This window comes from Diceros bicornis, chromosome 26 (genome assembly GCF_020826845.1).
Source record: "Diceros bicornis minor isolate mBicDic1 chromosome 26, mDicBic1.mat.cur, whole genome shotgun sequence".
In the NCBI taxonomy this organism is placed as follows: Eukaryota; Metazoa; Chordata; class Mammalia; order Perissodactyla; family Rhinocerotidae; genus Diceros; species Diceros bicornis.
The window spans coordinates 29,317,807-29,345,684 of NC_080765.1; the positions used below are offsets into that span (position 1 = coordinate 29,317,807).

The window sequence follows — 27,878 nt, forward strand, 5'->3', positions numbered from 1 at the left end:
ACCAGACAGTGGCAGCAGGTGGAAATTGCAACCAGAGACTTCCAGGATGAGGAAAAACAAAACCAACACAGGAACCACAATGCAAAAATATATGAAATCACCAGACCAGAAACAAAATGACAAGCACCCAGAAATCAACCCTGAAGACACAGAAATCCATAAACTAAATGACAGAGATTACAAAATAGCTATCATAAAAACACTCAACGAAATACGAGACAACACAGACAAACAATTCAATGAGATTAGGAATTTCTTCACAAAAGAGATTGAAATCATAAAGAAAAACCAATCAGTGCTGATGGAGATGAAGAACACAATGGAGGAGATAAAGGAGAATCTGGAATCTTTAAAGAACAGAGCTGACAATATGGAGGAAAGAATTAGTACTTTAGAGGATAGGAATACAGATATACTCCAGATGGAAGAGGAGAGAGAACTAAGACTAAAAAGAAATGAAGAAAGACTCCGAGAAATATCGGACTCTATTAGAAAATGTAACATAAGAATTATAGGTATTCCTGAGGGAGAGGAGAGAGAAAGAGGAACAGAGAGCCTATTCAAGGAAATAATAGCTGAGAATTTCCCAAATCTGGGGAAGGAGCAGGAAATACCAGTAAGCGAAGCCAACAGGACACCTATATATGTTAACAGACAAAGGCCTTCACCACGACACCTAGTGGTAAGGCTAGCCAGGGTCAACAACAAAGAAACAATATTAAGGGCAGCTAGACAAAAACAAAAAATAACGTACAAAGGAACTCCCATCAGGCTCTCAGCGGATTTCTCAACAGAAACTTTTCAGGCTAGAAGAGACTGGAATGATATATTCAAAATACTGAAAGACAAAAACTTTCAGCCAAGAATACTCTACCCAGCAAAAATATCCTTCAAATATGATGGAGAAATAGTAACTCTCCCAGATAAACAAAAGCTAAGGGAGTTCATGGCCACGAGACCGCCACTACAAGAAATACTCAAGAAGGCCCTCAGGCCTGAAAAAAAGAAGAGAAAGGGAACACAAAGCTTGGAGTAAGGAGAAAAGTAGGTAGACAAAATCAGAGAAATAGTAGATCTTTACCGGAATAGGTTAGAAACCACTTAAATACTAAACTCAAAGATCAAAGGAAGAAATTCACCAAAAATAAATTTAACCTCATCACTGTAAACACACAGCCACAACACAAGATAGAATAAGGTATAACAAGAGCAACTTAGAAGGGGAAGAGGAAAGTGACTGAATTGACTTAGTATAAGGAAATAGGAGGCTATCAGATAATGGACTATCTCATACACAAGATTTTTTGCCCAAACCTTAAGGTAACCACTAAACAAATAATCAAAGCAAAACCACATATGATAAACAAAGAGAAAACTAGAAGAATCATAAGACAGAACAACCAAACTGAATTGGCAGTCCAAAACAAATGGGACAAGAAACAAAGGAAATGCAAAAGAACCAGAAAATAAGTGACAAAACAGCAACATTAAGCCCTCATATATCAATAATTACCCTAAATGTAAATGGATTGAACTCTCCAATCAAAAGATACAGAGTAGCAGGATGGATTAAAAAGCAAGACCCAACAATATGCTGCCTTCAGGAAACACATCTTAGCACTAAAGACAAGCACAGGCTCAGAGTGAAAGGATGGAAGACAATACTCCAAGCTAATGGCAAACAAAAGAAAGCAGGTGTTGCCATACTCATATCAGACAAAGTAGACTTCAAGATAAAACAGGTTAAGAAAGACAAAGAAGGGAAATATATAATGATAAAAGGGACACTCCATCAAGAAGACATATCACTTATAAATATATATGCACCCAACATAGGAGCACCAATGTACATAAAGCAACTATTAACAAACCTAAAAGGAGAAATCAACAACAACACAATAATAGTAGGGGATCTTAACACCCCACTTACAGCAATGGATAGATCATCCAGACAAAAAGTTAATAAAGAAATATTAGACTTAAATGAAAAACTGGGCGAGATGGACCTAGTAGACATATACAGAGCACTCCATCCAAAAACAGCTGACTACACATTCTTCTCAAGCACGCATGGAACATTCTCTAGGATAGACCATATGTTGGGAAACAAAGCAAGCCTCAATAAATTTAAGAAGATTGAAATCATAACAAGCATCTTTTCAGACCATAAGGCTATGAAACTGGAAATGAACCATGAAAAAAGAACTGGGAAAGTGACAAAAATGTGGAAATTAAACAACATGCTACTGAACAACCAATGGATCATTGATGAAATTAAAGGAGAAATCAAAAACTATCTGGAAACAAACGAACATGATAACATGCCATATCAAACCATATGGGATGCAGCAAAAGCGGTCCTGAGAGGGAAACTCATAGCGATACAAGCCCCCCTTAACAAACAAGAAAAAGCCCTAATAGGCAACCTTAAATTACACCTAACAGAACTAGAAAAAGAACAAACAAAGCCCAAAGCCAGCAGAAGGAGAGAAATAATAAAAATCAGAGCAGAAATAAATGATATTGAGACCAAAAAAACAGTAGAAAGGATTAATGAAACAAAGAGTTGGTTCTTCGAGAAGATAAACGAAATCGACAAACCCTTTAGCCAGGCTTACTAAGAAAAAAAGAGAAAATGCTCAAGTAAATAAAATTAGAAATGAAAGAGGAGAAATTACAACGGATACCATGGAAATACAGAGGATTATAAGAGAATACGATGAGAAATTATATGCCAACAAATTGGACAATCTAGAAGAAATGGATAAATTCTTAGACTTATACAACCTCCCAAAATTGAACCAAGAAGAAATGGAGAATCTGAATAGACCAATCACAAGTAAAGAGATTGAAATAGTAATCAAAAACCTCCCAAAAAATAAAAGTCCAGGACCGGATGGCTTCTCCAGTGAATTTTACCAAACATTCAAAGAAGATTTAATACCCATCCTTCTCAAACTATTCCAAAAAATAGAGGAAGATGGAACACTTCCTAAATCATTCTATGAGGCCAACATCACCCTGATACCAAAACCAGACAAAGACAATACAAAGAAAGAAAATTACAGGCCAATATCGCTGATGAACATTGATGCAAAAATCCTCAACAAAATATTGGCAAACCGAATACAACAATACATTAAAAAGATCATACACCATGATCAAGTGGGATTTATACCAGGGACGCAGGGATGGTTCAACATCCGCAAACCAATCAACGTGATAAATTACATCAACAAAACAAAGAATAAAAACCACATGATCATCTCAATAGATGCAGAGAAGGCATTTGACAAGATACAACATCCATTTATGATAAAAAACTCTCAACAAAATGGGAATAGAAGGAAAGTACCTCAACATAATAAAGGCCATATATGACAAACCCACAGCTAACATCATACTCAACGGGGAAAGACTGAAAGGCATTCCTCTGAGAAAAGGAACGAGGCAGGGCTGCCCACTCTCACCACTCCTGTTCAACATAGTACTGGAGGTTTTGGCCAGAGCAATTAGGCAAGAAAAAGGAATAAAAGGAATCCAAATAGGTAACGAAGAAGTGAAACTCTCACTATTTGCAGATGACATGATTGTATATATAGAAAACCCTAAAGAATCTGTTGGAAAACTATTAGAAACAATCAACAACTACAGCAAAGTTGCAGGGTACAAAATCAATCTACAAAAATCAGTTGCATTTCTATATGCTAATAATGAACTAACAGAAAGAGAGCTCAAAAAGATAATACCATTTACAATTGCATCAAAAAGAATAAAATACCTAGGAATAAATCTTACCAAGGAGGTGAAGGACCTATACAATGAGAACTAGAAGACATTATTGAAAGAAATCCATGATGACATAAAGAAATGGAAAGATATCCCATGCACGTGGATTGGAAGAATAAACATAGTTAAAATGTCTATATTACCTAAAGCAATCTACAGATTCAATGCAATCCCAATCAGAATCCCAATGACATTCTTCACAGAAATAGAAAAAAGAATACTAAAATTTATATGGGGCAACAAAAGACCCCGAATAGCTAAAGAAATCCTAAAGAAAAAGAACAAAGCAGGAGGCATCACAATCCCTGACTTCAAAACATACTACAAAGCAATAGTAATCAAAACAGCATGGTACTGGTACAAAAACAGACACACAGATCAATGGAACAGAATTGAAAGCCCAGAAATAAAACCACACATATACGGACAGCTAATTTTCGACAAAGGTGCTAAGAACATGCAATGGAGAAAGGAAAGTCTCTTCAATAAATGGTGTTGGGAAAACTGGACAGCCACATGCAAAAGAATGAAAGTGGACCATCTGCTATCACCATTCACAAAAATTAACTCAAAATGGATCAAAGACCTGAAGGTGAGACCTGAAACTATAAAACTCATAGAAGAAAATATAGGCAACACACTATTTGACATAGGTTTTAAAGGAATCTTTTCGGATGACATGCCTACCCAGACTAGGGAAACTAAAGAAAAACTAAACAAGTGGGACTTTATCAGATTAAAGAGCTTTTATAAGACAAATGAAACCAGAATCAAGATGAACAAACAACCAACCAGCTGGGAGAGAATATTTGCAAAACATACATCTGACAAGGGGTTGATCTCCATAATATATAAAGAACTCACACAATTGAACAACAAAAAAACAAACAACCTGATCAAAAAATGGGCAGAGGAAATGAACAGACACTTTTCCAAGGAAGATATACAGATGGCCAATAGGCACATGAAAAGATGCTCAACATCACTAATCATCAGGGAAATGCAAATCAAAACAACACTAAGATACCACCTCACGCCTGTTAGAATGGCTATAATCACCAAGACAAAAAACAACAAATGTTGGAGAGGATGTGGAGAAACAGGAACCCTCATACACAGCTGGTGGGAATGCAAATTGGTGCAGCCTCTATGGAAAACGGTATGGAGATTCCTCAAAGAATTAAAAATAGAGATGCCCTATGATCCAGCCATCCCATTACTGGGAATCTATCCAACGCACCTGAAATCAACAATCCAAAGAGGCTTATGCACCCCTATGTTCATTGCAGCATTATTCACCATAGCCAAGAAGTGGAAGCAACCTAAGTGTCCCTCGACTGACGATTGGATTAAGAAAATGTGGTGTATATATACAATGGAATACTACTCAGCCATAAAAAAAAGACAAAATCGTCCCATTTGCAACAACATGGATGGGCCTGGAGCGTATTATGTTAAGTGAAATAAGCCAGAAAGAGAAAGACAAACACCGATATAAACCAACACATGGACAGAGAAAACTGGACTGTGGTTACCGGGGCAGTGGGGGTGGGGGGTGGGCACAAAGGGTGAAGGGAGTCATATATGTGGTGATGGACAAACAAAAATGTACAACCCAAAATTTCACAATGTTAGAAACCATTAAAACATCAATAAAAAAAAAAGAAAGAAATATATGAAGAAGTTGGATGAAAGATTAAAATGAATTTTTAAGGTGAAACTGGAGACTGCAAGGAAAATTGAGGCTGTGGCTGGCAGGAAGCTTTGGGAGCAAACACTCCATCTCCCAGGGGCTGAGTGCCTTTAGGGACATTGCAGGAAAAGTTAGGGAAGTGTTGGCAGTTACGAAGACTCTCTTCCACCTCCAAAACTCTGATTCTGTGAGCCTTCTGGCACTTTTCATATCACACACACAAACCACACTGGGTCTGCTTTCCTGAGGCAACCCCTCAGTTTTTAAAGCTCTTTACTTCAACTCCCAAAGGCAAACATTACAGTGAATTCACATCTTATTCTAGATTCTGAAGTCAGAGAATTAAATGAAATAGTTAAATAAAGAATACTTTTTGAAATCCCTTAAATTGACCAGTCAGTATGGTCTTGCCTTCTCAGCAAGACCAGTGGAGCTATTGTTTCCTCCAGCACTGGGATGATTTGCAGTTCTTTGACTGAATGCCATAGGAAGCTGGGATTTACCCTCATAGATGCCCCAAGAGACTCCCAGTCTAGGAGAAGGGCCCGGGAATCCAGGCTGACTGCAGGAACTGCAGGTTCTATCTGTCATCTCAGGCTCACGCCAGGGCAGATGCACAGATGTGTTTCTTTCACTCTCACTCTCCCTCACGTTCTCTTCCCACCCCTCATCACCATGGTTATGGAGTTAAATTTTTTGATTTCTCCTTTGATTTCTTCATTCATTCAATTGTTGTTCAGTAGCATTTTGTTTAATCTGCACATATTTGTGACTTTTCCAGTTTTCTTCTTGTAGTTGATTTCTAGTTTCATACAGTTGTGGTAAGAAAAGATGCTTGGTATTATTTCAGTCTTCTTAAATTTATTGAGACTGGTTTTGTGGCCTAATATGTGATCTGTCCTGGAGAATGTTCCATGTGCATTTGAAAAGAATGTGTATCCTGCAGTTTTTGGATGGAATGTTCTGTATATATCTACTAAGTCCATCTGGTCTAATGTGTCATTTAAGGCCACTGATTCTTTATTAATCTTCTGTATGGATTATCTATCCATTGATATAAGTGGAGTGTTAAAGTCCCCTACTATTATGTGTTACTGTCTCTTTCTCCTTTTATGTCTGTTAATAATTACTTTATATATTTAGGGGCTCCTGTGTTGGTTGCATGGATATTTACAGGTCTTATATCCTATTGTTGGATTGTTCCCTTTATTATTATGTAGTGCCCTTCTTTGTCTCTTGTTACAGTTTTTATTTTAAAGTCTATTTTGTCTGATGTAAGTGTCGCTACCTCAGCTTTCTCTTCATTGCCAGTTGCATGGAGTATCTCTTTCCATCCCTTCACTTTCAGTTTGTGAGTGTCTTTAGGTCTGAAGTGAATCTCTTTTATGCAGCATACATATGGGTCTTGTTTTTTTATCCAATCAGCCACCTATGTCTTTTGATTGGAGCATTTACTCCATTGGCATTTGCAGTAGCTGTTGATAAGTATATACTTATTGCCATTTTGTTACTTTTTTTCTGGGTGTTTTAGTAGTTCTTCTCTGTTCCTTTCTTCTTCTCTTGCTCTCTTTCCTTGTGATTTCATGGCTTTCTTTAGTAATATATTTGGGTTTCTTTCTCTTAATTTTTTTTTGTATTTATTATAGGTTTCTGGTTTGTGATCATCATGAGGTTCGTGTATAATAACCTATGTAAATAGCAATCTATATTAAGTTGATGATCTCTTATATTGGCCTCTTACTAAAAGCCCTACGCTTTTACTCCCTCCCCCCACATTTTATGTTTCTGATATCATATTTCACCTCTTGTGTGTGTGTGTGTGTAACCTTTTATCATGGAAATAGATAATTTTAGTACTTTCATCTTTTGACCTTCCTATTAGTTTTATATGATCTACTACATTTACTGTGTATTGCCTTTACCAGTGATTATTTTTCTTTGATAATTTTCTTATTGCTATTTGTGGTCTTTTTTTTCCCACTTAAATAAGTGGAAATTTTAACATTTCTTGTAAGGCTGGTTTATTGATGATAACCTCCTTTAGTTTTTGCTTGTCTGGAAAACTCATTATCTTTCCTTCCATTTTGAATGATAACCTTGCTGGGTAGAGTATTCTTGGCTTTAGGTTTTTTCTTTTCAGCTCTTTGAATATATCGTGCCACTCCCTTATAGCCCATAAGGTTTCTGCTTAGAAGTCAGCTGATAGCCTTATGGGGTTTCCTTTGTATGTAACTTGTTGCCTTTCTCTTGCAGCTTTTAGGATTCTCTCTTTATCTTTAATTCTTGATATTTTAATTAAAATGTGTCTTGGTGTGAGCCTCTTTGGGTTCATCTTGTGTGGTGCTCTCTTTACTTCCTGTACCTGGATGTTTGTTTCCTTCCTTAGGTTAGGAAAGTTTTCAGCTACTGTTTCTTCAAATAGGTTCTCTGCCCTTTTGTCTCTCTCTTCTCCTTCTGGGACACCTATAATATGGATGTTAGTACACTTGATGTTGTCCCAGAGATCCCTTAGACTGTCCTCATTCTTTTTAATTCTTTTTTTCTGTTCAGCTTGGGTGATTTCATTTATTCTTTCCTCCAGCTCGCTGATCCATTCTTCTGTGTCGTCTGCTCTGCTGTTGACTCCCTCTAGTGAATTTTTCATTTCTATTATTGTATTCTTCAGTTCTGATTAGTTCTTTTTTATATTTTCCAATTCTCTGTTGAAGTTCTCACTGTGTTCATCTATTCTTCCAAAATCAGTGAGCCTCTTTATGACTATTAGTTTGTACTCTTTATCAGGTAGACTGTTTATCTCTGTTTTGTTTAGTTCTTTTTCTGAGGATCTGTCCTGTTCCCTTATTTGGAACATATTCATTTGTCTCCTCATTTTGCTTACTTCTCTGTGCCTATATCTATGTATTAGGTACATCAGCTACGTCTCCCAATCTTGGAGATATGGCCTTGTGTAACAGGTGCCTCATGGGGCCCAGCAATGTGCTTCCCTCTCCTCACCAGTTTCAAATGTTCCAGGAGTCTCACCTGTATGGGCTACATGTTCCCTTCTGTTGTGGCAGGGTTGCTCTTGCTGCAGGTGCATGGTTAGGCTAGGCTTACCCCCAGGCCAGCTGGTTGTAAGGCTCAGCTGTGTGCAGCTACTACAGTCACTTTAGTCACTTTATTGGGCACGAGGAACCCCAGCATAGCTGGTTGCAAGGTCTAATAGCACACACCTGCTGCTGATTTGCTGTTAAGTGAGTCAGGCCCCCAATGTGGCTGGTTGCTAGGCTCAGGGGCTCACAATTGCTCTAGGCCTCCAGAATGTGAGCCTGTTGTCAGCTTTCTCGGGGGTACAGCTGAGTGGGGCTGGCCCCAGGCATGGCAGCATACAATTGTTTCAGGCATTGGAAGGTGGGACAGATTTCCTGTGTGGTTGTGTAAAGAGGCCAGTGGCACAAATCTGCTGCAGCTTACAAGCCCCACTACCCACCGACCCACACACCTGGCCAATGCAGTCTTGTCCCATGTGCACATCTGTCCCACTGAAGCAGACCCACTTGCTCCGCTGAAGAAGTCCCACACACTCTGCCAACACAGGCCCACCCCTCCTGCATGCACTACCCCACAAAGGCGGACCCACTCACCCCACTGCAGAGGTCCCACACACCCCACCTATGCAGGCCCACAAGTTCTCTGGGCTTGCTGGTGGGTGGGGCCAGTCCCTAGGGCAGACTGCCTACCCTGGCTGAGCTGGATTAAATCAGTGCTCTAGTGGGTGGGGCAAACCCTTGGGCTAACAGGCCGGGGGAAGAACTCCAATGGCGTCTGCCAGCATCTGTGTCAGCATGCCTGTACTAGGTCACAGTGATGGCTGCCCCCAGTGACTCAGTCCCTGGGGAGGTGGGCCTAGCTGCCTTCTGCCTCTCTGAGACAGCTTTTCAAGTGAGTCTCTGTTACCAAAGGACTATGCACCTTTCTTTCTGGTGATGTTTTGTTGGTTTCTGGAATGGGTGAATTTGTGTGTGGGCCTTTTAAGGGAAAGCTTTTCTTTCTCTTATGTTTGATAGCTTTTCTGGGGGTATTCCCCATTGGTTTTAATAGCCAGCAAAGCCAGGTATTATGACAGGCATCTCCGTTGTGCTGAATTCAAAGGCTGCTTATTGTGGCGTAGCTCTCCTGCACAAACCCCCTGTTCCTCCAGGAAAAGCTTTGTACCTTATGATTGTTCCTGGCTGTGAGGCACTGCAGCTAGAATGGGTTTTTTTCTGCAGCAGAAGGGTATTTCTGCCTCTTCCACCTCTGTCAGTGTTGTCCCTTGTTGTTGGGGTTCTTCTTATCCAGTTTCCAGTTCTCTCTCAGAGGTTCCACAGGTAGTTGTAAATTTGTTGTGTCCATGGGACGAGGTGAGTTCAGAGTCCTCCTATGCCACCATCTTCACAGCAATCCCCTCAGCTAATGTTTTGTCAGATATTTCCTTGAGTGCCAGGAGCTCAAACAAGCAAACACAAACATCAACAGCAACAACAACAGAGAACGACCCCTGTGAAGACTGGCTCTGTGTGAGGAGCTCCCCACAACTTGGCCAGCCTTGCTCTGAGCCTAGGGATCAGCCTGAGGTGGAAGCTTCAGGTCCTCTCAGGACGTTCTGAGCATGCGTTGCCTGGGCTTGTGATGGCTTTCTAAATCCCGCATGTTCATAGCTGTCTTGAATATTTCAATTTCCTGGAAAGTCTACCCTAGCTTCTCCCCCAGACCTTGACGGTCTACTATATATCTCCCCCATAGTCTCTCCTCTCAGGCGTCTTTAGTTGTAGTCCACCGTGTAGCTTTTATGAGCAGTGCTTGCTGCTCTTCCCATCTGCATTCTGAGTCGTGTGAAATGAGGGCCTTGCATCAGCCCTTCAGGTGTCCCCAGAGAGGTTAGAACAGATTACACAATATGTTGCAAATAAGATCTGCTCTGCTCCCTCTGGTTGGAGCAGGGGTACTGGGAACCGGGCTGCTGTCTACTCAAGACCAAATCTGCCATGCTGGGGAAAGGTGAAGCAAGGTTCCAATGTTTTTTTCTGGAACCTCTTAAAATCATGTCATGTCCCACAACAGGGAAGATCCCAATACATTGCTTGGTGGTCAAGTGCATGGGCTGTAGAGCAAAAATGGCATGAAATGTGAGTAAAAATGGCATGAAACTTCCCTACCGTTTTGAAGGTGGCTTTTCTTGATTGGGTATTTGCACGGTTGTTGTAAACCTTTGACTCTTCCGGAGCTCCTACAAAGTCAGCTCAGACAGCTCCTGGTAGTTTGTTTGCTTGTTTGTTTTTGATGTTTTGTAGCGGAACAAGAGCTTACAGCTTTCTAGTAGGCCATTTTCTTTACATCACTACCTAGTAGCACTTTTGAAAAGCAGCCAAGGTTGAGAACCCACTTGGGTGTCTTTGTGGACTCTGCTCACGTCTGTGTGGTAGATGGGATACTGTGCCCCTACCATTAAGGAGCTTTTCTTTGGCCCTGGGAGCATGATTCCTTCCCTGGATGTGTGAATCGCATCATCCAGGTTCCAGTCTCTGATGATTGTCATCAAGAAAGTTCATTTCCTCCTGGAAGGCGTGTCCACAAGGGTGTGTCAGGCCAACTGTACCAACACACAGTACACTGAGCTGGACAGCAGTTCAAGTGGTGCGTGAATGGGGGTGGGACTTTGCTGTACCCCTTGATGCAATATTTCCTAAATTTCAGTCATCCATGTCCACATCCACTATTTTTTACCTTATCTGTGCACCATCTATATTATCACTTACTTAATTTTTCTCTCTAAATCCACTTATTATTTTACTTTAAAACATTTCTTTTTTTAAAAAAGTTGATGTGGTATCACAAGTGGAAAACTGTGTCACTTGCCAAAAGCAAAAGGCAATTGTAACCATAACTATAATACAAACAAAACAACTTTCTTAAATTTTAGCTACATCCTGTTCCCACTAAAAGCTTTGATCTTGAAACTTACCTTCCTCTTGGTAGTTCCAGAGCTTTTAAAAATATGTCGGAGCCAAATCAGAACAATTGGAAGGGAATCTAAAAAGGAATGTGATCCGATGTTTTTTTCTGGAACCTCTTAAAATCATGTCATGTCCCACAACAGGGAAGATCCCAACACATTGCTTGGTGGTCAAGTGCATGGGCTGTAGAGCAAGAATTAAATTCAAATACCAGCCCTTCCACCGACCAGCTGAGTGGCTTTGAGCAAGTGATTGTGCCTCTCTGAGCATCAGTTTCCTCTTCTGTAACATGGGCTATGAAAAATGCCAGCCTCACACAAATCCTGTGCATGAATGTTCATAGTGGCATTATTCCTAATAGCTAAAAACTGGATGGGGCTGGTCCCATGGCATAGTGGTTAAGTTAGGCATGCTCCACTTCAGATTTGCAGGTTTGGATCCCGGGTGCAGACCTACACCACTCATCAGCCATGCTGTGGTGGTGACGCACATACAAAATAGAGGAAGATGGGCACAGATGTTAGCTCAGGGAGAATCTTCCTCAGCAAAAAAAACAAAACAAAACAAAACTGGAAACAACCCAGATGCTCTTCAATGGGTGAATGGTTAAACAAACTGTGATTCATTCATAACGTGAAATACTGTTCCGCAATAAATGGGATTGAGCTATTGATGAACACACCAATCTGCATGAATCTTCAGAGAATTACACTGAATGAAAAAATAAAAAAAGCCATTCCCAAATGTTACATTCTATATGATTCCACTTATGTAACATTCTTAAAATGACAAAATTATGAAAATGGAGAATAGACTAGGCATTGCCAAGGGGTTAGGGATGGAGAGGGAGGGAGAGAAGGAGGAGGAGGGAGGTGGACGTGGATATAAAAGCAACATGAGAGCTCCTGGTGATGACGGGACTGTTCTGTCTCTTGACTGGTGGTTGATATACACATGTGATAAAATTGCATTGTACTAAATACACTTACACACACACACACACACACACACACGCAAATGAGTACAAGTGAAGAACTGGGGAAATCTGGGTAAGAATGGTGGATTGCATCAATGTCAGTATCCTGGTTGTGATGTTGAACTATATAGTGTTGGAAGATGTTACCGTTGGGAGAAACTGGGTAAAGTGTACATGGGATCTCTTTGTATTATTTCTTACAGTGTGCATGTGAATCTATCATTATCTTAAAATAAGTTTAATTAAAGTAATACCAACCTCACAGGCTTTCTGTGAGGATCAAATGAGGTAGTGTTTTGGGAAGAAAATTCATTCAGCAAATGTTTATTGACACCTCCCGTCTGTCCAGTTACTGTGTGAAAGCTGAGCTTCTCACAGTGAATCAAATACACGGAGTTCATGGTGTAGGAAATCGTATTCTACTGGAGAACCACACAAAAGTGAGGCGTTATTTTAAAAAATATCCTTAAAATTAGTGTAATATTGCCCACTAAATCAGCAGTAGAGTGCATTGAGTGTTTGCATGTAAAGAAAATAGACTTGGAGAGATGACAAAACTTGCCCAGGTGCCAGGTGGAGTGACAAGGAGGATTCGGACCCAGATCTGAGCCCCAGGTTGTGGCTCTTCATCTCTAGACTCGCTGCCTTCTCCGCAGAGGGGTGCTGTTCTCTTTACAGGATGATCCGGTGAGGACAGCCGAAGCAGAGTGTGGGGACATTTACAGCACTGGGGACAGAGCAATCATGGATGCAGAGGGCCACATCTGGTTCCTGGGGAGGGACGATGATGTCATCAATGCCTCTGGGTAGGTGTGGCTGACCCTGAGCCAGGAGGTGTCACCCTCACACGCCTGGTGGGATCTAGCTGGCCCAGACGTTCCACCATGCATTGGTGATGGGACCCTCAGCCTAATTCTGAACAGAGCCATGTCTACGGGGCCCTGGCCCTGGGGTGTCTGTGCACCTCCCCCAACCTCTGCATCCGGAAGGAATAGTCAAAATGAAGTTCAGGAAGGTCTGGAAGAACAACCATAATAAGACACCATGCAATTTAAAGAGGAAGGGAGACCTTGCTTTGATCCCTATTGATGGGAGGAAATTATTCTCTGTGCTCCTTTGATGGGGCACAACACGTCACAGAAAAAATAATAATAATAATAATAATAGCTAACCTTTATGGAATGCTTACTAGGTGAAAGCACTCTCCTCGGTGCTTTGTATAACCCAGTAGATGTTATTATTATGCCCATTTTACTCATGAGAAAACTGAGTCACTGACCAGTGAAGTAAGTTTCCTAAAGTTTCAAAGACAGTACAGGTTGCAGCCCAGATTCAAACCAAGGTGGTCTGGCTCCCAACCCGTTGTCCCTAACCCTTACGTGATTTAGGGGGAAAAAATGACACAAGTAACAAGTTCTCTTGGTTATTTCAGGGAAATTGAGTTTGTTTTATTTTGTAATTTCTAAAACAAATGCTGACGTAGTGGAGAATAGGATGGAGAATTTTCATGAATGTTTAAGATAAAGTTTGGGGCTTCCAAGAGGTTCCATGCTGGAGGAAGCTCCTGAAGCCAGGCCACAGAGCTCTGGGAGGACAGAGCTCTCTCTCTCCTCCTACCAGAGGCAGTGAGTGAGAAGAGAGCACCTGTGCCTTATATTTCTTAGCATGGAGCGTCCAGGTCTTCCTGCAGTGGTCCCACTACACAGCCTGTCACAGGCCTCTGACCCCCTATGACAGTTTCCCTCTGTAAAGTGCCAAGGGAAGATACGATCCTCCAGAACATGAGATTTGAGGGCCTGGTCACCCCAGCCCTGGCATCTGCTCAGAACCAGAGAAGGAACCTTTGATCCTGCAGGTATCGCATCGGGCCGACAGAGGTGGAGAATGCCCTGGCCGAGCATCCAGCAGTGGCTGAGTCAGCTGTGGTGAGCAGCCCGGACCCGATTCGAGGGGAGGTGAGGAAGAGGACACGGGGGTCATCGTGTCTGTGTGTGGGCACTGGGGAGGCAGGTGCAGGGGAAACTTCCAGGCCATGTCTACCCAGGACCTAGGGTGGAGAGAGGGCGCAGTTGGTGTGTGTGTGCACTTACACGATGTGGTCACCAGGGGGCAGTGTGGCCTCATCTGTGACTGAAAATGCTGCTGCTGACATCTAACATTTAATGAGCTCTTATTATGTGCCTGCTCATTTTTCCCCCCAGTAACCTAATGAGTTCAGGACTCTCATTATACCCTTTTATATATAAGGAAACAGGGGCCTAAAGAAGTTATTAAGTTGCCCAGATGACACAGTGGTGGAGCCAGAACGGGAATCTAAGCAATCTGGCTCCAGAGCGTGCATTCATTGATTCAACAGGTGTTTACTGAGCACCTACTATGTGCAAGGCCCTGTGCAATTAAGTGGGGACATAAATAATAACCTAAGAATAATAAATTACCAACAATTATTAAATGCCCACAAGGTTCCAGGCACAGAAGTATACATACAACAATAGTAAAAATGATGAAGATAATGCTGATGATAGGAATAATAATAAAGTTAAACTAGCTTCATGTTTTACATGTATCATCTCGTGAAATCTTTACCTAAACCCAGTGAGGAATGAACCCTATTTCGCAGGGAAGGAAATTGAGGGTGAGAGAGGTTGAGTAACTTTCCAATCACAGAGTGGAGACTGGAGTATTGGGACTAGAACCTGGTCTGTCCTTTTCCAAAGGCTCAAGTGTCAGCTTGGTGTTTTCGCTCATTAAATAAATATTCACTTTGTAAACTAGACAATTCACTGGCGCTCACCCTGAGCCTCCGCTCTGGTTCTGCACGGCAGGTGGTGAAGGCCTTTATTGTCCTGGCCCCACAGTTCCTGTCCCGGGACAGGGACCAGCTCACCAAGGAGCTGCAGCAGTACGTGAAATCAGTGACGGCCCCGTACAAGTACCCGAGGAGGGTGAGTGAGGCGGGTGGATGAGGCTGGTCTCCCTGAGCTGTCCTGGCGCTCCGCTGCCCGAGTCTCGTTGGGTGGCTGGGCTGAGGCTTAAACAGCCAGTAGAACTTGCATTTTTCTCTTCAGAAGAAAGAATTGGGGTAGGGGTAGGGGTAGGGTGGAGCCAACTTACTCAGAAGGAACCTGTGGCAGAAACCCAAAAGGAATCCATTGCTGGCACGTTAACCTAAAGAACAAAAATCAGACATGTGCCCAAAGATATCCAAGAAGGGTATTTAAAATCTTTCAAAATTTGAGAAAGAAATCCAAATCAGCAGCTTCCAAACTGTTTTTAAAAATAATTCATGCTTGGAAATACATTCTATATTGCAACTCAATACATATATACATACGTAACAAACAAAAATTAACAAAATGATATTTATCCTTATAACATGCCATATATTCTGATATTTTTATTCTACTTCATTTGTTTTAAATGCTGTGTGCAAACTACAAAAATGTCCAACAATAGAGAAATGATTAAGTTGTTCATGAAATTTAATATTATCCTGTGATTTAAAATGATATTGCAGATCTTTTGTTTTTAGTGTAAAAAGATCACAATATATTATTAAGAGAAAAAGCAGGCAATGAAAGAATGTACATGATATTATCCTATTAGTTTAAAAGCAGAGTTTGAGCGGATACATGTGCCGAAAGTCCGCATTTCCTTCTTTTGTGATAGTGCTTTGCTCCGTCGTCTGAGTGCTAATGGTCCATCCAGATAGAAAGCTGCAGAGCTCACGTCTAGTGAACATGCACCATGTGGGCCGGGCCCTGGACTCAGTGCAGCACACACGTTACTATTTCATTTCATTGTCCCCACAGCCTGAGATGGTCTCATCACTCTGCTTCCCAGAGAGGAGCTGAGGCTCAGAGACTCCCAGTAAATTGCCTGAGATTAGAGTTAATAAAAAGCAGAGCAGGAACCCAAACCCATGTGTATCTGACAACAGAGTTCCTGCTTCTAACATCAGTCTCTGTGGCCTCACAGAGAGGAGAACAGAGGGCATGCAGCAGGCAGGATGGGCTAGATGTTACTGTGGGTAACAAAGACCCCCCAAAGTCTTAGTGGCTTATAACAAGGAAGGTATCTTCCTTGCTCATGTTACATGTTCACCATGTCCAGGCTCTCCTGGGGCCTCTGCTCCACACCCCCTCATCTCGGGACCAGGATAACGGAGCAGCCACCATACAGGTATCTGCCAGGTGCTATAAGAGATGGACAGAGCTGGCGGCCAGGCTCACTGGTTCCCAGCTCTTCTGTTAGAGGTGGCACGCTTCCCTCCCACTCACATTTCACTGGTCAAAGCCTGTCCCAAGGCTGCATCCAACTTCAGGGGGTCAGGAGGAGAACCTGGCATCCTTGGTGGGCCCCCTTAAGGCCACCACATGGTGCCAGACTGTCTGGGGGACTGTGCAGGGGCAAAGGAGGAGAGGGGGGACTGGTAGGAAGTGACGGTGGGACTAAGTCAGGATGGATTTGCTTTCGCCTCAACCGGGTGGAGTTTGTCCCAGAGCTGCCCAAAACCATCACTGGCAAGATTAAAAGGAGTGAACTTCAGAAAAAGGAGTTTGGTCAGATGTGATCGTCAATAAACTCAGAAACCACTGTGTGACTTTGGGTAAATCCCTGGCCACCTCAGTTTTCCCATATGGCGAGGGTGAGGATGGGGGTGTTGAGAGAGTTGATTTGGAAGGATATCAGGAGTGCCAATATTTCAGCATTTTTGTGTCTTTCAGATTAATATCAGTCACTCTTCCTCCTCCGAGTCTCCTGTTCCTTCTGGATTGCCCAGATGAGCACACAGATTGGGGCTGGAGGTAATAAAATGCGAATATGAACATCAACGGTGCCCCTGTGTCGTGCATTAATTCTGTGGATGAACCTGTGCTAAATGTGGTTCCTCCGTAATTCTCCCCAATCCGCACTGGAGAGAGCCCAGGGCCTGATTCTCCCTGCTGGCCCCAGCTTCCTTCGTGGCCCTGTGGACCCAGTAGATGGCCAGGACTCAGAGGTCCAAGAGAGATGCTCCGAGCAGCCCCAGGCACCAGCCTGTCCTAGGTCCCAGCCTAGGTCCCGCATGAGTGAGTGAGGGACCTACTCTCTGGGAACCCAGGAGTCCCGTAGGACTCTTCCAGACCTCTCCAGAGGTACCCAGTCCCTCATTCATACCCAGAGGCTTTCACCCCTCAGCTTTCCCCAACATGAGCCCACCCGCTCATCTCTCCCCAGGGCCCAGGACTCCCCCAGCCCTTTCCCAGGCACCCAATGTCCTCGCCACACACCCCTCCCCCACACTCTATAACCCTCTCCTGCTATCCAGAGCCCCCCTGACCCCCTGGTCTCGGGTCCTGTGAACTGATCCTTTATTCCATCCGTCCTTGGGGCCTGAGATGGGACCACTGTGGGGAAAACCAGAGGCTGGGAGGAGCAGGGGCAGAGGGGCCGAGCCTGGGGGTGGGAGAAGCACATATTTTCTCCTTCTCACCCACCGCTGGGTCACCCTTGGAGAGATCCCCTCTGTGGCTGCCCATTTCTGGGGTTCACAGACACACACATTCACAGAGAAATAAGACACCACAAGCACAGAGACACACAGGCACATAATCACCCCCATCCTCACCTGGGGACTCAGGCATAGGGCTCATGGACAGGCTCACACACAGACCCACACTGCAGACACAGGCAACGACCCCTGAGAACACAGACACACACACTCAGGGCCACATGAGACAGCCCCACAGGGCAGACCCTACACGCAGTAGACACACACATACACACAGAGATACAATCAGGAACACCCAAAGGGGCAGCAAATTCACACACACAACCAACACACACAGAGATATAAAACACAGACACACACACATGCTCCAGCAGGGACACACATGCCCAGAGACAGATTTGCACGACCAGCATACACACATTCACAGATATCAGACACAGACACACAAATGCACACAGAGACACACAGAGAGTGCCACACAGTGGAAAACTCACGTCCACGATCAATACTCACACACAGAAACTCAGACTCGCAGGTCCATAATGCAAAATTACACAACCAAACACACATGCACACACACACACTCCCAGACCCTCACTTCCCTACCCCAGCCCACAGCGCAAACAGAGAGCTCTGGCACTCAGTGGAGGCCACCGCAGGCAGACAGGATGAATAGACCCTGGCATGACCTGCCCTACCTAAGCTGACACGGAAGGGGGTGTTTTCCTGGTTCCAACCCGAGTGCTGGACGTCTGCCCCATGCCAGGGCCTCCTGGAAGGCTATACCTGGGTGCTGAGATGCCAGAGAATGACCAGGGTAGGGTTGCTCTGGGGACAAGGGCCCAGGGTAGGGACAGGGACCCTGACAGGTCGCACTTAGAGTGGAGGTGTTGCGTGGAGCTTAGCAGATCCCGAGGAGAAGAGAGAGAGAGAGGCGAGCCTCCCCAGGACCCTGCCATGTGTCAGAGTGGGCTTCACCCTCTCCCACAATAACAACAACAATAACACATCAGCAGGGCTATTATATGACAATATTATCATCAGCACAGCAATGACTGACCACTGGTCCCAGGTCGAGGAGCAAGGGGTGTGACCATGGCTGCCAGGTTTGGCCTCGTCTTCAGAGCAGGGCAGACCCCAAGCAAAGCTGGGCCCTGGGCAAAGCTTCTCTCTGGCCCCTTGTCCCTCTGGAGGCTCCAGGCCTCAGCCTCCCCCTCTCCCAACATCCCCTCCCAGACCCAAGTCACCTCTGTCCTTTTTCTCAGCCTGGGTACAGCCCTCTCCCTGACCGCTCTGAACCTGACTCCCCATCAGTGCGAGAGGGATAGAGATGGTACTGACCTCAGGACCCCATGAGATGATGCCTGCATAGTGCAGTGCTTAGCACAGGCCCGTAACAGGAGGGGCCTTTGGTTGTATCATTGTTCCCTTTAATGGCTGCACACCCTCAAGGCGCCAGTTCTGGGAGGACAGATGCCCCTGGGAGATGATGCTGCTGATGTGCTCAGGGGCTCAGCACGTGGCTGCTGCTTGTCCTTGTGACAGTCTTTGGACACAGGCATGGACACTCCCATTTTAATGAAGGAAACCCGCTCAGGGTCACACAGTGGGAAGCAGCACAGCTCGGCTTTGAGCCCAAGGCTCCTGGCCTGGCCTCGAGTGGCCACGAAGGGCTCCCCGGCATGAGGCTGACACTGGCTTTGGGGAACAAGCGCTTGCTTGGCTACATGAATGACCTGTTCCAGGCCCCCAAGCTCTGTCACTTCTTCTTTCCCTCCTCCCTGCTGGAGCTGTGATCAGGGTGACCCTGGCACCCTTCCTGGAAGCCCCCAGTCCCTGACAGGCTGGGCCTCTCTCCCATTCACTTCTGGGCTAGTCTGACTTCTGCCCCTTCTGTACTGATCTCTCCTTGTATAACCAGGACAGGCCCCCTCTGGGGCTCTTCAGGCAGGCAACAGCATCTCAACAGAATTTAATATGCACTGTTGTTTTGTTGTCCTTGTTTTGTTTTTATTTTGCTTGCTTTTCTTTTAATAGTTTCTTTATATTTATGGTAAAAAACATTGATTTTCCATTACAACAGTGGTAGAATGTTTCCTGTTTAGTATAAATTTACATAATAATAAAAAGTGGTGGGATTTAAAGCAATGATTTTAAGCTGCCATGGGCCTGAATGAGTTGGGGAAACACTGTGTGCAGTCATGCAGAACAGCACCTTAGGAAGCTCAGGATGGGGCCCAGGAGAGATGATCACCAGTGGGGTTTGTCCCAGTCACCTGGGTCCCTGGGCCCCTACCCACTTGCTTGGCTCTCCCCGCCCATCACTCCTGGTGCTGCCAAGTGCTCTGGATGTTGTCCCCAGGTCCCCCAGGAGAGAAGATGATGAACTTTTTCTCTTAAAATGCTGACTTTCCTGGAGATCCCGGGAGATCAATCATGAGCGTCAGCTTGGATTTTCCCCACTCAGGTTCATAATGTAAAGCCCGTGCTAACAGGTAGCAGGGTGACATAGATAAGTGACATATTCACCGTTGTTTCAGGTGTGAAAATGTCTGGTTAATTAGGAATGATTTTGAGATCATACAGTCTTGTCACACTAAGTGGAATATCCTGCCTAAAAGAAGACATATTTTATCACCATTTAATCATGATCCTATCATTCAGTTCAAATGTAGCCTCTTTTCCTTTGGGATTTCTTCTTACACTCATATTTCATTTATAAAGGTACTTCTCAGTTTCCAAACATGTGGGAATTTCTAGTTAGCTTTCTTTCAGTGACTTCTAGCACAATTACATAACCAGAAATGTGCTCGGTGTGATTTCATTCCTCTGAAATATATTAAAATTTGCTGTATGGACAAAATAAAAATAGTTAATTTAGTAAATGTATCATATCTACTTAAATTAATGTGCCCTCAACAGTTGTTATATGGGTATAGATGGATATATGGATACATCTACATAATTAAGAAGGTTTGCTGTTAAGATCTTCTGCATCTTACGGATGTTCTGTCTGCTTATGGTATGAGTTGCTGAGAGGGGGGTAAGAACCTTCCACTCTGCTTGTGTATCTGATTCTTCTCTCACTTCGCTCATCTTTTGCTTTGTATGCTTTTCAGCCAATGGCCATTGGAAACCTTAGGCGGTCAGAAAGGAAGGAGGGAGTGCCAGAAGTGGGGGACAGGGGACGGACCAGAAACCAGAAGATCTGTGAACGTTCCAGAGAGGACCTGTCATTGGGATGGCTCTTGGTTGGGCAGTGGGGAAAAGTCATTCAAAAAATGAGGTCACATGGGGTGTCCTCTGTGATGACCCAGGGGTGAAGGCAGGGGATTGGTCAAAGGCAAGTATAAAGCATCGGGGTTGCAAAGACAGCGCCCAGATGGGAGAAGACTCGGAGGAAGACGAAGCCCTCGTCCCCTCCAACTGCTCCTGAGAGTCCACTTCACTGCTCCTTGTGTCCTGCTGACCTACTGACCTACTGACCTGTCTGAACCCTCCTCCTTCCCCTCTAGGACTTGATCTGACCCAGTGCTTTCCCTGACACCCCTCTTCTCCTCCTCCCAGGTGCCCAAAACCCCTCTTCCTGCCACACTCACTCCTCAATCCCACCCCCAATTCCAACCTCTCCCCATGTCCACTCCCCACCTGTCCCCGCACCCCCTTCTTCCACCACCCCTCCCATCACGCCCTTTGCATCCCTCCCTCCACACCTCCTTCCTCGTGACCACAGGTCCCCTGAGAGGACCAGGACATGGGGGCGCAGAGGTTGATCTTCTGGCTCCTCCTGCTCGGGTTTGCCGGTTACCCAGACACAAACGTGAGTAGACATTGGCATCAGATCTTTCCTCCTTCTTATTGGGCTCTTTCACATGGTGGGTAAATAACAGCTTTTTCATGGGTTCCTGGATGGGAACTCAGACATTCTTGAAGACTGAGGACCTCAGGCCAGGTTGATGGACCAGCCTGAATGGGTTCTGGCCACAGCTGTCCACATCAAGTTCTGGGTCCTGTCAGCATTGCTTGGACCAAACACAGCAGGGTCAACAGGATGGAAACCTGAAAATGGTAACTTTATAGTGTCAAGAAGGAAGGATTTGTGAATATACTGAAAGCTGTTGAGTTGTATGTCTTCAATAGGAGAATTGTAAGTTATGTGAATTATAGCTCAATAAAGTTGTTTTTAAAAATGTAAGGAACTCTTATTTAATAGGAGTCATGGGAGTTAGGCTCCTGGAAGCCTTGTCAACATCCTGCTTCAAGCTATGCAGGTGTAGGGTCCATCTCTTGTGTAGTTTGTTTCCCTATAAGTACGTGATTCATATATGTGAAGGCTGGCAGCCCTGGGAACAGTGGTGTCTAAGCATTGGTGTTGGTGCTAGTCTGTTAAAAAGGGAAATGTCATTTGTGCTCTGTGCTTTCTGGCTTGTTGACTTTTAGCAACTTCTGAGTCGTCCCTTCCTTTCTGCTCTTGGAAGCTGCCCCCAGGAACTCTGTGTCCAACCAGGTTGATGGGAACCCTGAGAAGTCCATCAGAAAATAAGTGGCTGCATCCTGCTGGGATGTTTATAATGGGGAAATCATTAGGAGTGACATGCCCAGGAGGTGAATGAGTTATCCCTTCCTTAGTAAAGTGTTCATGTCCAGAGTGTTGATTTACTCAAAGCAAAAAGGGTCCTTAATGTCCTTAGGATTGTCCAAATTTAAAGAAATTACTGATTCCTTCTGTGAAAGTTTTCCTATTCTCTCATTAAAAAACACCTCTACCCTCAGAGGAGAGAGAGAGAAATACTCAGAACAGCTCTTAGAGATAAGTAGATTTGTTTTGATTGTTATGCACCACATTCTTAGGGATCTGGAAAGGTCCAGTGGTCAGGAATCATCCCAAAAAAATACCTCTCATCAAAGAAGAATTTGTTCTGTTTCCTTTGAGTCTATGAAGGAGGAAATTCCTTGATAGTCTTTGTTGGAATTTCCCCCCCTCTACCTAGGCTGCATTCTCATAGATGAGTTAAGCTCTCTTTCCTACCTCATCTTGGAGCACCTGGATAAACTTACTTGTCTTGCATTTCCCACATCCACCCATGCTCATCGTCATTGAATATCAGAACCTCAGCTTATTGACCCCATTGGATCGAATCTAGGTAGGAGTGAACTACTGATATCAGCTCCTGACAGTTGCCAGATGTAACAAGAATGCCCATGACTGGGGATGTTTTACCAGGTAGTGACAAAATGATCTTTGTCTTTTTTGTGCATTTGATCCACATGTTTAACCATTGTGCTGAGCTACTGCTCTCTCAGACAGTGGTGACTTAAAAGACAGTGTATGTTTCCCATGAGCACACATTTGACTGACCCCAGCTGTGAGGGCTGAAGATGAAAACGTTATCGATTTCAGAGGCCACTTTCTAGGGAGGTTTTATTTGCACAAAACTGAATCTTGGTATATGGATTAGTATGAATTACATCATGAGTTTATTTTCTTCTAAAATACTTACATATCTAGGTTTTGTAAAACAATGTTTGCTTTTTGTTTTGGTGAACATACATTCTAGAAATTTTGTATTCTTTTATAAATTAATTTTCATGGTTGCTATTGATTGATTTAGATGCAATATTATGAGATACGAATGTGAATTCTTTTTGTTGGCTATTTGGAAGTGTGTTTTTAACTGACTTCAATTCTCATAGTTTTAATTATAATATTCAAGATCACACTGTTATGCAAATCTTTACGTATTTCTGAAATCTGACATTATGTGCTCTGGTTCAGAATCAAAGTGAACATTGAAAGAAAACCTCAATAGTTTTAGAAACTTGGGCTAAACAAAAATCTGGAATGAATTAATTTTTGTGGGAGTAATAATCCCAGTGTTATTATAATAGCAGCTGCCCATATCTCTCAGTTATGTGCATTTCTATAGACATCTCTCTCTCTATTATTCTCATTTGTATCTTTAACACACATTTTTGATTGTTATTTTTCCCATTCATCCATACATTTCAGTGTATTTTTGGAGATGTTCCCCAATAATTTTATCCACGTACTTCATGAATATACAATAGAAGACCTAGGCTTCCCATCCACTCTAAGTTTAATTTTAATTATTTTTCAATTTTAATTGGCTTATAAATTCATAGTTTAAGTTCTGTTAACTATTTTAAAAAAGATTTGCAATGTGTTTGTCAGCAAAATAAAATCTCTAACAGTATGCGTATTAGATTTTTTTCCTACAGCTTAAGTGTGGTAGTAATTTAAGTATAATAACAATTTGTTGATATTTCACATATGTATGCAGCAATGAAACCATCACCACATTAAGACAGTAAACACACCCATCACTCCCAAAAGTTTCTTCCTGCTCCTTTTAATCTATCTGTCCTCCCTCTCCTCCAAGGGGAGACATTTGAGGGTGTGGGTACCTCCTGGAGGCTGGTTTAGGGTTTCTAAAAATGACTCTTTGTGACAGATGTATTGTAAATGTCTTTGAGGTTCCTCATGATCTCCATTATTATTTCAGCCAGTCCATATTCTGCCTGACCATTTCCGTCTTGGGCCCGATGTTTTTGGAATTCTGTGGAAGTTGACCATTATTATTACTTCTTTGGGAATTTCTGCATTTTTAATTTTCCTCTGGAGAACTGTCCTTGCTGTGAGTATACTAAAGTACTTTAAGGATAGACTTTTAATCATAAATGAGTACGAATTTTGACAGTCACTGGACCTTTTATTTCATTCAATACTACAAATATCTAAGTACTGCTTTCACTGCATCCCACAAATTTTAATAAGTCCTATTTTCATTATCTTTTAGATTGAATTATTTTTAAATTTCTGTTGAGATGTCTTCTTTGACCCGTGTGTTCTTTACAAGTGTGTTGTTTAGTCTCCAAATTTTTTGCAGTTTTCCAGCTATCTTTCTGTTACTGATTTCTGGTTTGAATCCATTGTGGTCTAAGAACATAGTTTCTATGATTTCTTTTACTTTAAATTAGTTAGGATGTATTTTATGGGCCCAAATATGGTGTATCTAAGTGAATGTTTTATGTGAGCTTGAGAAGAATGTATATTGTACTGTTGGATGAAGTCTTCTACAGATGTCAATAGATTGAAGATGCTGATCAGTTCAACTGTATTCTTATTGAATTTCTGTAAGCTGGATCTGTCAATGATAGAGGGTTTTGAAGTCTCCAGCTATAATAATGGATTCATCTATTTCTCCTAGCAATTCTACCAGTTTTTGCCTCATGTATTTTGACACTATTGTTAATACATACGTATTAGGGATTGCTATGTCTTCTTGGAGAATTGACCCCTTTACCATTAAAGCTCCTCATTATCCCTGATAATTTTCCTTACTCTGTAGTGTTGTTTTGAAGGATAAGTTCACTGGCTTACAGAAACTGGTTGATGGTTCCTTTCTTTTAACATTTTAATTATTTTATTCTACTTTCTTGTTGATTGTACTGTTTCTGAAGTGAAGTCAGATGTATTTCTTATGCTTGTTCCTCTACGGGTGAAATGTTATACCGCCTACCCCTGCCCCACCCTTGGCTTCTTTCAAAATCTTTTCTTTGCCTTTGCTTTTCTGTAGTTTGAATATTATGTGTCTAGGTGTACATTTTTTTCTTATTTGGTATTTATCCTCTTTGGAATTCTTTGAGCTGCCTGGATCTATGGTTTGGTGTCTATCATTAATTTTGGAAAATCATCAGTCATTATTGCTTCAAATATTTCTTCCTTTTCTTTCTTCTCCTGATATTCCCATAATGTATATGTTACATCTTTTGTAATTGTCCCACTGATCTTGGATTTTCTGTGCTGTATTTTGGGGTTTTTTCTTTGCATTTCTGTTTTGGAAGTTTCTACTGGCATTTCTCAAGCTCATTATCGAGTCTGTTAATGAAAACTTCAAAGGCATTCTTCATTTCTGTTATGGTGTTTTTGATTTCTAGAATTTCTTTTTGATCCTTATAATTTTCATCTCTTCTTATGTTCACCATCTCTTCTTGCATGTTGTCCACTTTTTTTGCTAGAGCCCTTAGCATGTTAATCATCACGGTTTTCAATTCTTAGCTTGATAATTCCATCATCTCTGCCATACTGAGTGTAATTCTATTGCTTGCTCTCTGTGTTCAAACTGTGTGGTTTTTTCTTTTAGTCTGCCTTTTAAGGTTTATTTGAGAGCTGGATATCATGTCCTGGTTTAAAAGAACAATTGAGGTAAATAGGCCTTTAGTCTGAGGATTTATATTTATCTGGCTAGTGGTTAGGCTGAGTTTACTCTTAGGTGAGACAGGATGAAGAGAGAGCTCTGGAGTTGGGTATTTCCCTTCAACTAGGTCACTTAGTCTTTGGAAAAACACCAGTAAGTCTCTGCTAAAGTAGTTTCTCTTGTGGGAAGGTCTTTTTAAGAATAACAGAATACTATGAATTTATTTCTAAATGACTATTTTTCCCCTGTCTCTGCCAATAGCATGAGGGGATTTTTCTCCAATATTTACTGTAAGAGCCTGTTAGGATTCCTGGAGATAAAACTCACACAAGTATGGGAACCCCTCGAGATTGGGTGCTCTGGCATTTTTAAGTCTCTTGCTTGTCTACAATGAGCCTCCAGGAATTCATCAATTACAGTATAAGTTTTCCTACCATGGTGTTCTTGTTCCCACAGAGATTTCTGACCTTGGGCTTCTGCTCCAATAAGTGGTGACCGTCTGTACCTGCCAGTGTGGTTCTCTAATTCTGCAGGCAAGAGTAGGCCCTCTCACATCAGTTCTCTGATAGATCTATGAAGAGTTTTTGACCTTAAATTTGTTCACCTTTTTTCTTGTTATGTGGACAGGAGTGACAACTTCCAAGCACCTTACAAGCTAAACTTGAATCTAGGAGTCTTGTTGTTTTATTTATTTCCTTTAGATTACTAACTTGACGATAAAAATGTTTGAAATGGAAGTTAACTTTGTAAAATACTCTAAAAAGAACTCAGTGAGTAAGACAACAATATATTCTTGATGATAAAACTACAATTTATAAACCCTGCCCTTTAAAAAGAAAACATAAATATTAACTATTTTAGGAGCCCATCCCTCGTTCCACTTGCCCCTGCTGTTGGGTTGGGTGACAAGGGACAGGGAAGCTCACTGTTTCCTGAGCATCATGTGAAGTTGAAGGAATATCCATGATTTTCCATTTACCCTCCATGGATGCATTGTCTTATAACAACATTATTATGCATGACTTTTGATACTGTAATGATATTCCAATATCTTGGCAAGATTTTTGGACTGGCCTCAGCATCTGATCATCGTTTAAAACTTTTTAAAGGGAAAATATGTTTTAGGGGTCAAGAAAATGAATCTTTCCATGGTATTAAAATGGGATTCTGTCTGGATTTTATGGAGCTATAATTCTACAGGGGATGACTCCTATCTGGGAAGAACTTTTTGCCCTTTCTTGGAATCTTAGCTGTCATTTCTGTTGTTGATTGTGCTTGTTCTCTAGCCATCTCCCACTCCATTTCTCATTTGATGACCCTCTGTTTTTAGTGGCCTGAGAAAATCATAGGACCTGATGTGCTGTAATTCTTTATCAATTCAGCAAACAACCAACTCTGTAAGATTTCAGAAAAGCTTTCTAGTGAGTGAAAGAGGCATATCTTAGTACAAAGATTTTTCCTCTCTTTTTTATCTGAATTTTTTTGGATGCTTTTAAAACAATCCCATGTTCTGGACTTCAGTGTGGATATTGGGGTTGAAAAAAAAATTCAAGTAAATGATGCATTGGTGTGTTTATAAAAATGCCTGCCACGTTCATTATGAAAATGAAATGTTCAGTGTTCATTTAGCAGAAGGTAAACAGATCTTTTGGTCAACAATAAGTTAGTTACTTTGTGCTCTTTATCAAGAGCACAAACTTTGTGAAGTTTCATGACTTAAACAGGAAATTAT

The 27,878-nt window shown here is 42.4% G+C and overlaps 1 pseudogene; it reads left to right on the forward strand.

The window, feature by feature from the left end:
* LOC131422551 (acyl-coenzyme A synthetase ACSM2B, mitochondrial-like) overlaps positions 1-17,006 on the forward strand; it is a 72,505-nt pseudogene extending 55,499 nt beyond the window's left edge.
* The last annotated feature ends 10,872 nt before the right edge of the window (positions 17,007-27,878 follow it).